We start from the raw sequence: 12343 nt of genomic DNA, 5'->3' as shown, positions 1-12343 counted from the left end.
TCGGAGTTATCTTTGATTCAAAACTTAGTTTTAAACCAAATATTAGAAGTTTAACCAAAACTGGATTTTATCATCTTAACAACACTGCCAGAGTGCGACCGGTTCTCTCCCGAGCCGACACAGAGACACTGATGCTTTTATCACCTGCAGAATTGATCACTGTGACGCTCTACATTCTGGTCTTCCTCAGAAAAATATTACTCAGTTACAGTTATTTCAAAACTCAAAGGCCAGACAGAGAGCACACATTACCCCAGTTTTAAAGTCTCTGCATTGGCTTCAGAATTGATCTTAAGATCCTTTTATTGGTTTATAAAGCTCTTAATGATCTCAGTCCTGCCTGTTTATCAGATTTGCTTTTATTGCATGAACCCTCATGAACCCTCAGGGCTTCTGGTCGTGGCCTTGTAATAAGAACAAAAACCCACGTTGAGGCATTGTTTCATAACTACGGTCCACGTCTGTGGGACAGGCTGCCTGAAGACCTGAGGGCCGCACAGACTGTTGATGTTTTTAAAAGCAAACTTAAGACCTACCTTTTTAATCTGGCTTTTAATTGAACTTTATGACCTTTTTTGGTGGGCGGGGCTTAGCTGGAGGCAAAACAATTCTCCACAGACATTAGCTAGCGCTAGCTAACAAATTCTGTTGTCTTGTTATAGACGATGGAGGAAGATGATGTGAGTGGTGCGTTCAGAAACACTCATTGTGAGTGTGGGAGCGCACTCTGACACAAACTGGAGCGTTGATAAATTGGGAGCGCTGTCTGAATGTAGCGTTGGGTTATCCAGAGCAGCGCACTCTCAGAGTGGCAGAGCGCACTCTGGACACTCTGTCTGTGGAGACGGAGCAGCAGAGCGCCGAGCGGAGTGAATGTGTGATTAACTTAACCGTTGGTTCATTCATGTAGAAATATAACGCTGCGTTTCTTCCACCAACAGGGCTCTCATTTTAGTGTAGAGCGTCAGACTGAATTTACCAACGCACCATGTCAGGTCACTCACTCTCCGGGACCGCCAGTGTTACTTGAATAAGTAAACACTGACCAACGGGACCAGACTGGCCGACCCGTATGCTCTCACTCAGTGGATGGATGATGTCACAGGAAGCCAATCTTACAAAGGAGGACCACACTTGTTTGTTTTGCTATGGAAGCTAACGTTAGCTAATGTGCTAAAAAGTTAGCGTTGCAGAGAAATCCAATCTTCCTCTTAATCCCTCCCCAGTTTCTGATGAGGTGGACATGATAACCCTTAATACACATAACCTTATTCATCCCTACAACAGGAAATACTTTTTCCCTAACCTGATATGAAGTGTGCGCTGCACATGTGAGCATTTTTGATGATGGCCTCCGTCCAGTCCTTTGGTCTTATCACATTTAACCATAGTTGTCTTTGTTTTTGTTGACGGGCAGTGGCGGCTGGTTTTGAGCCATGACTCCTTCTATTCTGGCTCCCAATAACACAACAAGACAAACACATTTTAACACTCCTGTGGAGCCTACAGCCCTGTGGGGGAGAGGCAGCTAACAAACTGACGTCATTGTGACGTCGGCCCTGAAAGAGCCTGTTTTGAGTTTCTATCCTTCCTCTGGTGTTTCCCTTCTTATGATAGTGTTTCCTTGGTTCCTATTCTTTATGAGTGCTGTTATAATTTTAGTCTTTACCATTACATGCTTGGCTTTATGTGTGTGTGTGTGTTTGAGAGGAGGTACTGATTTTATTATGTGAAGCAGTCTGTGTTGCATTCTGTTTGTATGAAAAGTGCTATTAAATAATAATAAATAATAATAAAATAAAGTTTGATTGATTGATTGGTTTAGACATGAGATGGAGGTTGCAGGTTTCCCAGTCACACTTGTTAAAGTTCCACACTAGGCCACGACGACTTCCAAACTGTGAGAGTGAGATTTAAGGTGAGAAACTTTCCTCCTTCAGCAGATGAATGTGAAAACAGTCTGCTCATACATCGCGCTGCACAGTGAAGCTCAGACATCAAGTGAAGGACCAATGAGCAAAACACATTTCTGAGTGGAATGAAGCTTAAAAAATGAATACAGCATGCAGTAAGAGTGTCGTATAGGGAACATAGGATGTGACACGCGGTGCAAAGAGACAGTGCGAGTCATTCAGCAGACATTAGCAGACCCATCCCTATAATTTCATCCCTTTCTCTCCTCGCCGCTCCACAGTGTGAGCTCTTATTAGAGCGGCCCATATCTCTAACTGAACAATGACTTCATGTCTCTGCAGTTAATTATCTGTCTGATCCATACCATAGAGAAGAATGAATGAACTCCAGCACTGTGTTCCATACATAGGCCACACTAATGTTCTTTCCATATAGGCAGGCACCGGCAGAGTCACGAGACAGAGCTATTAGACCAATGTAATGAGTTTACGTATGAGTAATGGCCGCGCACTTACTCGCACAGAGAGCTCTCTGCACGTTGTTTCTAAATCAGTTCCTCTCCTGATGCGAGTGCGCCAAATCTTGCGACTAATTTTTGCAGGTTGGAGAATGATTCTCAGCAAATAACTTCTGCATACAGATGGGTGTGTTATGGCCTGTTCGCAGGTGTAATCAACGCACGCTATACAATAGCAGTCATGAACACCACTACTGTACGGTATATAAACTCAAAGAGGCTCTCAGTCTCGGTCAGATCCCCTGTGTCTGATCTAATACTTGTACACTATATTGGCCTGAAAAGCTGTAATGGCCCCAGCTGTGATGCGGTGTATGTGCTGGTCCTGCATCAGTGCTTTTAAACACCTCGGCCATCATTCTGCAGCACTGGTGTTTATTTAAATGGATTTGGCCTGCTAAGGCCGTAAAGAGAGCGGGCATAAAACACTGAGGGCCAGTGAATTACCGGCAATAAAGCTGCGAGTCGAGCCTGTTGACGGAGCTAAGCTGAGGTGGGCCAAACTAGGCCATGCAGGACTACCAAATCCCAAAGCTTGCCTCGAACAACAGCCTGAATTCTTGCTAATTGTCTCTCCTTGTCATCCCTGTTTACTCAAGCCTCACCACTCTCCCCGCCATAATGGATTCAGGGGCCTGACAAGCCACGTTTGATTGATTTCTCTCCCTGACCACTCAGTGGAAGGACTCCTGGCCGCATGCCAGCTGTAAAGTGGGCCGTCCCTAGTGTGTGTGTGTGTGTGTGTGTGTGTGTGTGTGTGTCTGCGCCTATCACACACGCACTCTGATGTGTGCGTGCACAGATGGAGCCACTATAGCATAACCGCCACGCTATAACTCTACAGTAGGATACTGTGGTGTACAGCGTTCTGCCCGGAGGGTGTCATTAACATTTAGAAACAGCCCCGGCATCAGTCACACTGCCTCTGCTTAGGTGTGTTTAACCTTTCTATATGGAGGGATACAGCAGCCTGAACAGAGGGGATTTGACAAAGAAATAGACCTGCTAGAATGAAGAGACGTATTAAAATGTAAAGCGAAGCCGAACAGAGGGCGCCACAGCATATTTCCATATATATGTTTTGGGTGATTATGAAAGTCAAAGCAAAGTCGCACAGGTGTGATGGACGTCCTGAACAAGCTGTGAAAACTTCAGCTTATCAAATCGAAACTTTTCTGTTCTATGGAAACCGACTCTGCTCTTTCAGGTTTTTATGTGTGTCAGGGCTGAGCAGTTCCCATGATGGATGAGCAGGGCTGTCATCTCCGGATCGCCTCAGTTAAGATGATAGATCCGAGCCCGCAGAGAGGTCGATCAAAGTTCACGGCTCTGGAGTTAAACTTGCCCGGCGCTCTCCCCTCGAGTCGCTCATTCTGCTGATGATGATTCCTCTGATGTTTACTCAAGTCTTACCGAAGGACGGGCACGCGTCCAGTTGGCGCGACGGGGCAGAGCTGATGGTTTAAATCACTGTTTCTGTTGAACATCTGCAGGATATGGCTGCGTGTGAGCGTTTGTCAGAGAGAGGCACAGAGAGAGAAAGCGATTCTCATTATCGCTGAATAACTAAGCATGCCCCGGCCTGCCAATTATGGAGTGTGACTGTCAAAGTTGTTAACATGTCTGTGCGCAGATGTTGTGGCAAATCACTTATATTGATATTGAGTAAATCTACATATTGTGTTTGTAGAATTATAAATATATATATATATATATATATGTATGTATAGTAACATCCCTTAAAGCACATTTTCATGGATCAGCGTGTCATCTTGACACCGTTTATGCAAAACATGCAAAAGGTAGTGTACGTGTTGTTAGTAAATGTCATAAAATGACAGTGTTGTGTGACTCTGAGTGCGCATCACAATTACAGAGCACCACAAACAGCACAACATATGCTGCATATGATCTAAACCCAGTAATCTGATGGTAAATTATGAAGCACGGTTAAATAAAAGGGGAGCATTAGCCATAGCTGTCAGCTTACTCTGATTGATGGACCGCACCAGTCGTGGCAGACAGGGTGAAGTATTGAGTGTGGGGAGCTGTGAGTCTGTGTGTGTGAGTCTGTGTGTGTCTGTGTGTGTAATCGCAGGCGGACGTGTATTACAACTATTATCAGAGAGCTAAATCACTTTATGAGGTAAGCTTACATTATGATGAATGTAATGCAGCGCACACTGTTCAGTATGTCAAACAGAGCGCTGTAGAGGAAGGTGTGTATATAAAATTCTAATTAGGAGCTAATCCTTCCATGTGTCTAATGATACAAACGGATTTATATCAGAGAGCAGTGGGGAGTGATTTCTGTGTTAAGTCCTGAGTTATGAATAGATGCTCCCACACTGCACCGAGTTTAGAACAAGCTTACAGTAAAGCCCATTAAGAAAAGACCCATAGACATTCATTTGGATTGGTTAAGAACAAGACCATTAAACGACAGATTATAGTATTTCATTTAGAGTTCTTGTTTTGAGCCTTCAGCTTTGATGTGGCTGAATCTGGAAATACACTGTAGAGTCTCGGGGTGCTTTCACACCTGCCCTGTTTGGATCAGTTCACTCATACTCCTGTTGGTTTGCCTCCTCAGTGCAGTTCGTTTGTGCAGGTGTGAACACAGCAAAACAACCGGACCGAGACCTTCTTGAAGAGGTGGTCTCAGTCCGGTTCCAAAGGAACTCTGGTGCGGTTGGTTTGTGGTGAGAAGGTGTTCCAACCTGGATGTGAAGCAACTGCAGTCACGTGACACATAGTTTGGGTTAAACATGAGCATGTTACAGTCCTGGAGGATTATTAATGTGCACCTCCTCCTGTACTGCCTTAATATGCACATTCAGCACATCCAATGCATCAAAACATTGTTTTCTAGTTGGAGCCGCGCCTCGTTTTCAAACTGTATGGTTTGACTAAAATGAACAATGACAGCAATATAGTCCATGATGAGCAGCGCTAAAATCAACCTGCGTAGTTGTCCCTCCATTGTGACATTAGAAAGTGTCACATTTATCTTGCAAGTGTACTCTTCTTCAACGTTTGCTTTACTTCCTGGATTTTTCCCACATGGAAATTCTGATGGAGGCCAGGAGGATCCTGATCACATGCCCAAACCACCTCAAGTGACCCCTTTCGACGTGAAGGCGCAGCAGCTCTACTCCGAGCTCCCTGCAGATGTCCGCGCTCCTCACCTCACCTTATGGTGGAAACTCATTTCGGCCGGTTGTTTCCACGATCTCATTCTTTCAGTCACTACCCAGAGCTCATGACCATAGGTGAGGGTTGGGATGAAGACAGACCAGTATATCAAAAGCTTTGCCTTCCTGCATCACTGCAGACGCTGCACCAAACCGCCGATCCACCTCACGCCTCTACTCTCACTCTGTGAACAAGACCCTGAGATATTTATATTTCTACTTGAGTATAGATATTCAGTCCACCACTAGATAACTTGTTGAAAACACCTCTTGGAAATCGAAAATGATCTGACAGGTTCTGGAGTCATGTGCATTTGCATCTGGTGATGTCGGGCTGAAACACAATCCCTATGAGACAGACAATTCTTAAACATCACGTGGTAAGACTGCATGTATGGCTGCCCTTACATAATCTTTACCTTTCAGTCAAAGTAGAACTTTTCCAAGAGTTCAGACCCACATGTGACAGACAACCATCAGGTTTTAAACCATCCACCAGCAGCCTTGACACCTCTTCTCTCTCTGACTGTCTACAAAGCTGGACCCAGTCTGGCTGGGCGTGGTGGTCCAGTTCCCACACTGTGTGCGAAGAGGTGGAGAGACCTCCACTCCAAAAGCAAATCAAAGAACAAGAACAAGGACACTTGTGCTCTTCAGCTTGGACCTAAAAGGAAGAGCAAACACCTGAATCCTGAGCCTGTCCAAATAAAACTGGAGAGGAAACACAGGAATGTTCGGGTCCGACAGGAAGAGGAACATGATGAAGAAGAAAGAGAGCTGGCAGATTGAGGTACTGGCCTCTGCAATCTGTCACTGTGAATCTAATGGCTGCTTCACTGCCATCGCCAGCACTACAAAACATGAGCTTTGTATGATGTGGTTAAAAATAAGAATCCCTTTTCTCTGCAGTGTGAACAGTCAAAATAAAGGACGTTTTCCTTCATATATGGCTCGTTTTTTTAATTGATTTTGCCGTGCTGACATTTGAGATGACTGCAACAAACTTGAAACTGTACCTGAGGCCACATGAGGATCACGATTTCCACAGCTTTAAATGGATATTTCCCAAGTGGTTTGCTTGTCTTTTATGACTTAGTTTCAACTGCACAACAACAGCTCACAGCATGTCACATGTTTAAAAAAATAAAAGTGCATTTTATCCGCACACACTGAGAGGATGGTGAACACAGCAGTCAGAGCCCAGCTCGAGATTCTTCATGATGAGCACAAAGAAGAGAAACACGATGAGATGCACACGGTAGTTTGAAGAGCCAAACTGAGACAGGCGGCCCCGAGGGGTTTGAATACAAATGGTGCGAGCTTTTTCGCCATCACAAACAAACAAGGAGCCGTTCAAAGAGGGAGTCTAATTCAAAGTAAAACAAGACACCAACTTTCATCTGGCGGAGCCTTCATCAGAATCTGATGAGTAAAATGGTAAACGCTTTGGTTCTGAGAGCGTTAAGCGACAAAAGTTCTCTCTTCCTAAATCACTTTTTTTTCTTTGACATAACAGATAAATTGTGCTAATTGTGGACGGTGAAAAACCGGAACTTGCAACTTGATAAATCCAAATGTGACGTCTCCGAGGCTCCAGTTCTGTTTCTGCCACAAGAAACACATGAAACATGAATTTAAATCCATATGCGCGACTAATACGTGCAGTCGTGCAAGGAGTGTGTCTGTGTGTGTGTGTGTGTGTGTGTGTTTGTCTGTGTCTGTGTCTGTGTGTGTGAGAGTGTGTGACCTTAGCACTCTGATTATTCCTGGATATGGAATAAATGGGAATAATTTCCTCTTTGATGAGCTTTTGCCAAAATCTGTCAGATGCCTGCCTTCACGCCTCTGCGAGATAGTGAGATGACATCATTTTTGGAAGCACACACACACACACACACACACACACACACATTCTTGTACTTCTGACTTTGTGAGGACCCTCATTGACATAATGCATTCCCTAACCTTAACCATCAAAAGTGAAGGCCTAATGCCTTCTGTGTTGAATTGACGCTGTACCCAACACTGTAGCCTGACGTGCACCTCCCCAGAAATGTAACTCCACAGTGTCACAGTGACGCAGACCTCCTGTCTGTCTCTGTAAGCTTAAAACATTTCCCTCAGTGGAAACAAAGCTTTGATTTACTTTAATTTCACAGATAAGAAACAATAAATAGTGAAGACAATAAAGCCTCCACTAAAATAGCATTTTAAGTCTTGTGTGTGATTTATCCTGGCCTCATATGATCAGAGGAAATCTCTGCTAGCTGCTAGGCTAATTTAAAGATTATTTTTTGGGCTTTTTGCCTTTAAGGGACAGGACAGATTGAAATGGGGTGTGAGAGAGAGAGAGAGTGGGGGTTGACATGCAGCAAAGGGTTGCAAGCCGGAGTCGAACCTGTGACCACTGCAGCAAGGCATCGCCTCTGTACATGGGGCGCTGCCACTATCCACTACGCTATGGGCGCCCTTAGGCTAATTTATACAATGTAAAATGCCATAGGCTTGTGCTAATAACGTTAGCATGTTGTATTTGTGGGGAAAATGTGTCCAGATAAAGACAAGTGTTTGTCTGTGAATGCTGCGAGTTATAGTGAAGCTGATTTGTGTACTTGTGCTGTAATTGTCTCTATAAAGCCATGTTTAATGTGTGTTTAATGTGTGTTTAATATGTGTTTAATGTGTGTTTAATATGTGTTTTAAATCAACTAAACTTTATAGCACTTCATAGTAGGGGTGTCCCCGACTAAGAATTTTCATAGTCGAATCTGATTTGTTGAATCATGTTGTTTTCCCCCTCATTGATTAATGAGCTCATTTGCGTCAGTTTCCGCTCCAGAGAAAAGAGCTAAAACACCCAAATAAACAAATTTAATTCTTCAGTTGGCATAATAAGATAATAATAATAAAAGTAAAAGGGTTATCCTTTTATCTTTATCTTTATTCCTTTCACTTCATCAAGGTATGATGCTCTAGATGAGCGCAGATGCGCTGCCCAGCCGGGGACAGCCCTCCATTCCGAACCACCCCCACTCCAAAACTGATTTTCAAGTCCATATCGAGGTTCCTGCATCAAACACTGCCACTCGCTCTCCATCCGCACTTGCATAATTCTGAAATTCGTTGTACTACAAAAGCTTGAAATGAACATTCAACTCATTCTTTTTTATTGAAAATATGTCACTGTCTTCATTTATTATGTGTAATTTCGCAGCAAACATAAGGAGATGCTTGTCAAGTCTTTTTACGCGCGCTGTCCGTGGTGCTGAAATCCCCACTCCTGGCCGCGCTCGTGTTGACCCCCCCCCGCCCCCCGGTCAGACAGACTAGTGATAATAAATAACTAAAAAAAAAAGAGTCTATCAAGAAAACAATCAGCGGTGAAATTCGTTTCAAGACACTTCAGGTAAACAAATAATCCTTAAAAAAAGTTTGATTTGAGAGCACATACCTCCTCCAAGGTGTTTGTTTATGCGCTCCATCACCGTAAATCACCGTAGGCCTCGATGCTGCTCTGATGGTCCTGCAACGCACTCACTCACCTCAGTTTATTTGGATCAAGCAACTGGGTGATTTATTCATGTGTAGTGATTTACCGCACGCTTCATTTTCAATTTTTTATTGACAGAAATTAGGCTGATGTTTGTATCAAAATAGGCTATATATCATGAATTACTGGAAAACAAATATATTCTATGTCAAATCAAGATGTTCAGCAGCAGTGAGCACCCCCATATAGTCAGAATGGTACGGTCTTGTTTCATGACCACATTTTGCGACAATTCGACGGCGAGACTGGCAGTCGAATCAGACTTCTCCGAATCGAATCACTGAATCATCGACTATTCGGGGTCACCCCTACTTCACAGAAACCCCACCGCCCACCAGTGTTTTGGAGGTGTAACTGCAGAGTGACACAGACACACAGTGCACAAGTATAAATGCTCACAATGACGTAAGGTCTGCATAGAGCTGACACACAAGTATAAATGTCAACCCTTACCCTCACTCTACCCTAAACCTAATTCTCACCTGTAATCTATAACCAAGTCTTAACCAAAATGTAGTCAATGTCAAAAACTGCAGTTCCTCTAATGACCACTTGAGGCTGGCTCCCGAAGCCAGTTAATCCCCACAGACCTCCATGTTAAAATGCCCAACTTCAAATGAAATAAACGTGTTTACAGCCTGGTACAAAAAACTGTTTAGGTCTCTACAGCTAATTTCCTTATTCATAAGAATTTTTCTTATAACTCTGCTGTTAATGCTTAATTAGTTCAAAAGTTACGCATGATTTCATGACGGCCACTTTGAGTCAGATCCACCCCTCTCTCCTCCACAGCTCCAAATATGGTCACAACTTGCTCCAAAAAAACAAAATGGCAACGGCTGAAATGCTGAACTCGAGGCTCCAACACGGGAATCCAAAAACCATCATTTTTACCATGTATGGTCTTAACCTTCAACCAGGCCTTTGGAGAAGTGAGGACTGTCCAAAATGTCCTCACTTTCCAAAAATGTCCTCATTCTGTTTTTAAATATTATTTTGGTCCTCACTATGAGGCATGTACAAGTACACACACACACACACACACACACACACACACACACAAACACACACACACACACACGTGCTCAAGGTAAATGCGCTGAGATTTCTCAGATGCACTCAGGTCAAACGCTCTTGATATATTCACTGCCTGTCTGAGCCTCACTGTTTTGAATTACTTGTATGGTAATTTTGGAGAAACTATACATTTAAAAGAGCCCATTTCTATGGCTATGAAGAGATACGGGAGGTTTAGGTCAGAATAACTCGTGCACCCATTTTCCCCATCAAACACCCACTGAGTGAGCCATTCAAATCTATGCAGCCTCACCCGCTTCTCTATTCAGTGCTCATTTAGCGATAGAAAGATGGGAGGAGATGAAGGGAAAGCGAGGCGTTCAGACCAGCCAAATGGTGTGGGCCGGCGAAACGGCGCTCACACTACAGTGTATATCCAAACGGAGGTAGATCATTTGAAAGAAGATTTCAGCCGCAACTTAAAGCTGGATCCGAGCCCAGCAGCCAAAAGACTTGAATTTCACTCTTAATCTGTTACTCGCTCTCTTCTCTCCCTCCTACCAACACATTTTTCCTTTCCAATCTCACTCACTCTCCCACCTCATCATCTAATCCAGCCTGAGGGTGGAGGAGTGTGTGTGAAAGATGAGCCGGTCTTAGCCTCACTCTAACCCCGCGCTCCCTGCACACACACACAGAAACGTGCGCTCACAGAAGAACAGTGTCAACATACACGCACTTACTGTACACTGGCATCCACCTACACAGAGAGCACCCTCCTGACACACACATATTGATACACACACACACACACACAGTGCTGGCATGGCTGGCTAGGTGAGGGCATGCTTGGCCTGTGATTAGAGGGGCAGGGGTTATGATCTAGGCGCCGAGGTGCGACGCTGCATGTATTATACATTGAACAATGAATCTTTGGAGAAAATGGTAATCCAAACACGGATGAAATATTCATGGCGCATGGCTTGTGTGGTTCACCTCTTTTTGCTCTTTAACCAGATAAGATCCACGTGGGGTTAAAGCAGAGGTACATGAGCCAGAGGAGAGGAGGGGAGAGGAGAGGAGGGGGGAGGAGGGGAGAGGAGAGAGTGCAGGGAGCAGAGGAAAAAGGAGAAGTAATGTAGTGAAGCATGAAATCATGGCTGGCTTGTGTAATTTAGCTCTGGGATGGAGCTCACTGGCTAGAATTTCATTCCCCTTAGGCCTGCTTTTAACACACATGTCTGCGTGCGCACACACCAGTGCACAGTGCAGCACATGCATACAAAAACAAACATATTGCAAATAATTAACGTGCTGCACTTATCTTCACAAGGCCTCTTCAATCTGTTCATCTCTCCTTGGGAAACATTTACTTTCTATGAACAACAATTAAGAGCATACACAAACATATTTGGCAGAGAGCGTAAATAGATATATGATATCAAAGACGAGTGTTTCATTAAGCATTCACAAAAATCTGAGTGAAAATAAATGTTCATAACAATTAGATCAGAAACAGCTCCCGTGGCGACTCAAACCATTTCTGAGGATGATGAAGGCGTCATCAGATCATGCTTGATAGACAGCTCCCCATCAGCTCAAGCAAGGTTACCATTTTATTGTCCTTTCAGTCTTTAGAGTTAAAACCTTTTGCTGCCACGGAATAAGGTACCGAACCTGTCAAATGGACCCGACTCACGAGACTGAGGCTGCTGTCAGCCCTAGAGTGGTCTCCCCTGGTCTGAATCAGGGACTCATGTTGTTCCAAAGTTGTATAATTGCCTAGAGTTGGTTGGTGTTCTCACGGCAGCATTTACAAGAGGACCAGATCAAATGCCTTGTGTGAGAAAGCTGCTCTTGATTGGTCAGAATTTCCATGTGGGAAAAATCCAGGAAGTAAAGCAAACGTTGAAGAAGAGTACACTTGCAAGATAAATGTGACACTTTCTAATGTCACAATGGAGGGACAACTACGCAGGTTGATTTTAGCGCTGCTCATCGTGGACTATATTGCTGTCATTGTTCATTTTAGTCAAACCATACAGTTTGAAAACGAGGCGCGGCTCCAACTAGAAAACAATGTTTTGATGCATTGGATGTGCTGAATGTGCATATTAAGGCAGTACAGGAGGAGGTGCACATTAATAATCC

At 44.0% G+C, this 12343-nt stretch overlaps 1 protein-coding gene across 1 annotated transcript in view; it reads right to left on the bottom strand.

The window, feature by feature from the left end:
- The window catches only part of nrsn1l (neurensin 1-like), a 176940-nt gene that overhangs the window by 28290 nt on the left and 136307 nt on the right, over window positions 1–12343 (bottom strand). The window lies entirely within an intron of this gene.

This window comes from Epinephelus lanceolatus, chromosome 16 (assembly GCF_041903045.1).
Source record: "Epinephelus lanceolatus isolate andai-2023 chromosome 16, ASM4190304v1, whole genome shotgun sequence".
Classification (NCBI taxonomy): Eukaryota; Metazoa; Chordata; class Actinopteri; order Perciformes; family Serranidae; genus Epinephelus; species Epinephelus lanceolatus.
The sequence above is the reverse complement of the archived record's forward strand: the minus strand, read 5'-3'. Positions and strand labels throughout refer to the sequence as shown.